The sequence below is a fragment of the Sinocyclocheilus anshuiensis genome, unplaced genomic scaffold, assembly GCF_001515605.1.
Source record: "Sinocyclocheilus anshuiensis isolate Anshui unplaced genomic scaffold, SAMN03320099.WGS_v1.1 scaffold2354, whole genome shotgun sequence".
Taxonomy (NCBI): Eukaryota; Metazoa; Chordata; class Actinopteri; order Cypriniformes; family Cyprinidae; genus Sinocyclocheilus; species Sinocyclocheilus anshuiensis.
This window is the reverse complement of record NW_015558684.1, coordinates 72359-76128: the sequence shown is the minus strand read 5'-3', so window position 1 is coordinate 76128 and position 3770 is coordinate 72359. Positions and strand designations below refer to the sequence as shown.

Here is a 3770-nt window from a genome sequence, read left to right as displayed (position 1 = left end):
CACTCTTTCTGTTGTTCTGTATTGTTATTTGATTCTGGTCCTTCGCCTCGTACTCTTGTTTCGTCCTCTCGCTGCTCGTTGTCTCGTTCATGCACCCGCCCGCCCACCTGTTGCTCTTCCTCCTCCTCCTCGCCCTCCATCCAACACTCACACTTATTTAAAACCAACTTGCAATCCGGGCACGTCACGGCATTGCAGTTCCTCGCGAAGTGCCCCCTCTCCTCACATTTAAAGCACTTGAACTCCGGCCAATCCTTCACCACATGGTCTGGGCTCATGCACCTGATGGCTGTGCATCACCCGAAAGTATTGTGGACCCTCTGCCGTTTCTATTTTTGTGCTGTAAGGGAGGGAGGCCACCTCCTTCGTGAAACTGCGTCTTTACATATCTCGTCCCGTCCTCAATGCTGGTGCCCGGATAAAAATGCCCCTTCATTTTTGAAATTGGGGAAACTCCCCATCCCTCCAGTTTATGTAAAATCTCTTCGTCAGCGAGGTAGACGGGCAGATGCATGAAGAAAACAACGTAGTCTCTGTTCTGTAATCTAACTGCCAGAATCCTCCCATCCCCGATCCGCTGCGTCACTGCTTTGATGATATCTGCGCCCCTTGCGTCTTTCACGTGCACCACATCCACAGTCACCGTTGCTTCTTTTAAATACACCCTTTTCACACTCCCCCTCCTTGCTTCTTTATCTTTTTCGTTACCATTTCCTTGTCCTTAATGCAGTCCATTGTCATTCCTCCGCCGTGCTTCCCCCGCCGTTGCTGTATCAGTCACCATTGGTCCATCCATAGAGAAAAAACAAAAAACAAAGAATCGAACCCCGGTCTTCCACGTGACAGGCGGAGATACTGTCCACTATACTAGTTGTGCATTGTGCATGCATGAGTTCGCCCCCAGCCAACGCCACTGCACCGACATCACTAAACAAAGCGAGGCTTTTTCTTACGTTGACCCAGCCCTTACACCATAAAATACCGGATGGACCCATCATCAATTGAAGTCGTTTAATTTTTGGAATGCTACACGTTACAGGGGTCATTATTTGGACTCTTTTGTTTAATTGTCGTGACAGGCGGAGATACTGTCCACTATACTAACGAGGAGTTGTGCATGCATGAGTTCGCCCCCAGCCAACGCCACTGCACCGACATCACTAAACAAAGCGAGGCTTTTTCTTACGTTGACCCAGCCCTTACACCATAAAATACCGGATGGACCCATCATCAATTGAAGTCGTTTAATTTTTGGAATGCTACACGTTACAGGGGTCATTATTTGGACTCTTTTGTTTAATTGTATTCTCCAAATTCTCAGATGGAGGCATGAGAAAGAGATTGCATTGCCTTCATTGGGCTTGTGGTTACTGGGCGACCGAAGGGACTTTTGTGACTTTTACTCCTCCCATTTGGAGTGAGGGGGTGACGAAATGCAAGTGGGCAGGTGTCGGCACCCTAGATTACCCTTGGCGAGCATAGTGGTTTACCACAGGGAGCAGGATTGCTACAAGCCGGATGCGCAACTGGTCAACATCTGTATTTGAAGCCTTTGCGGTTCCTGCATCACCGCGTCGTATTTATTTAGTAAGCACGGAAAGACAGCGCTTTCTTGTATGTGACGGGATCCAAACCCTGGACTTGCTCTCTTTAGTGCCGGGCCCAAACAAAGATCGCATCAGCTCCTCTAGCCTATCAGTGACTCATGTGCTTTGAGTGTTCTTTCTGACTGCGCAAGCCAGCATCAATTTCCTGCGTTGGTGGTATAGGGGTGAGCATAGCTGCCTTCCAAACAGTTGACCCGGGTTCGATTCCCAGCCAACGCATTTCCTTTGGTTTGGACTGAAGTCAACGCAGAACTCCTTCTGTAACCTCTGGCTGCACCAAAACCTTTTGGATGTGTCGTTCGGCAGCAGAAAAACACTAGCTCTTCCCATCGGGGAATCGAACCGTCTTTCACGTGACTGGCAGAGATACCGTTTTTTTATTTATTTTTATTTTTTTATTGTTCATATTCAAAATACAATCGGTGTAAAGGACATTAAAGCTGTTACAGGGGAAATATTAATCAAATGCACATCACAAAAGCATCTTTCCAAAACATGCATAACACTCAAATCTAACCAAAAGCAACTAAAACCACAAATTCATCAAATTCACTCATCTTCTCTCGGCATATAAAAGTGCTTTTGTTTAAAAATATATGTAACATCCTTTGTAAAAATTCCATAAAAATCCCACATCTTGTTTTCCAATTTATAATAACTTTACAGCATTTTGACATAATCTTCAACCATCTGTTTGAAAAGCAACCATAGGTTTACAATCAAATCTCTGTTTTTGGCTATATTCCTTCTTTTCCATATTGCTTTTTTTGCCAAAATTAAAAACAAATTAATTAGTTTCTTGTTTGCTTTATTCTCTGCCATTCCCAACATAAAAATCTGTTCCAGTTGAAATCCCCCTCGTTATCTCTTAAGTCTTTGATTATTTCCTTTAATTCCTTAAAAAATGGGCTCAACTTCTCACAGAATAAAAACAAATGTAAAATTCCTTCATCTTCTTTTTTACAAACTCTGCACTGGGCATTCGTTTCTTTCTGCATAGCACACAATCTCATTTCCGTAAAAATCACATTTTGTCTAATAAAATAATCAAAACTTTCTAAATCTACATCCAACCATTTCCATGTCATGTTCTTCCAGATATCTTTCTCTTCAATTTCATTAAAATGCCTTATCCAGAACTGATTGGCAACATGCTTTTTTAAAACTCCATTCATAAAAAAAAAACATAAAACATTTTAACAGAACCGAGTTAAAATTCACCATCTTGTCTTTACATTTTAAAAAAGCATTTTTTTTTCTTTTTCTCCCTCCTTATTAATATCATCCAGCCATTGTCCTGGGATTGCTTTTTTTAACTCTTCATATTGTCTTTTTAAAACATTTACATTAAAATCCTCCTTCTCCTCCTCCATTGCATCTATAATCACTTGAAGTGGTAAAAATCCCTCTTTAAATTCCCATAAAACATCCCTCACCTTTACAATCCCCGCTTGCAACCACTTCTTAAAATAGATGTCATGCTCTTGCATCTTTATTTTTTCATTTAAAAACAGAGATTGATTTAAAATCCTTTCCCTCCCCTCCGGATTAAAATCCACCTCTGTTAAAAAAAGCCTCCAAGCGCTTAAAACCTCTTTGTAAAACCGTGGGATCCCCTCCATCATCCAATTCTTCAGCTTCATCCATAAAATATTTTCCCCCAAATTAAAATTCCCACATTTATTTAAATAAAAACCCATCAATCTCTTCCACTCTGCTCTGTTCGTATCATCCAAATATTTTCTTACCATCTTTACCCTCATGCTTTTAATTTTCTGTTCTACGTCCACCAAACCCATCCCTCCCTTCTCCGGTTTCCCTATCAGTGTAAAATATGCAATTCTTGGAGGCTTTTTGTCCCATAAAAATTCTAAAACACTTTTCTTTATTCTCCTAAAAACCCAGTCTGGCAATGGCATCACATGCAAAATATACCACATTTTAGATAACATTAGCATGTTTACAACTAAAATTTTCCCCTTTAAACTTAAAAACCTGCTTCTCCAAAAAATCAGTCTTCTTTCCATCCCTCCCACCATCTCTTCCCACCTACTGTCCATGGCCCCCTTTTCGTTCTTTGCTAAAATTGCTCCTAAAATCTTAATTTCTTGCACCTCCATAAACTTGTTAGAAGACCCCTGTTAGAACCTCCGCCCTTACAAA

The 3770-nt window shown here is 41.3% G+C and overlaps 1 non-coding gene across 1 annotated transcript; it reads left to right on the top strand.

Moving 5' to 3' along the window:
* The first annotated feature begins 1754 nt into the window (after positions 1-1754).
* Positions 1755-1826, top strand: trnag-ucc (transfer RNA glycine (anticodon UCC)). Its single transcript has one exon. It is a non-coding gene; the product is annotated as a tRNA-Gly (tRNA).
* The last annotated feature ends 1944 nt before the right edge of the window (positions 1827-3770 follow it).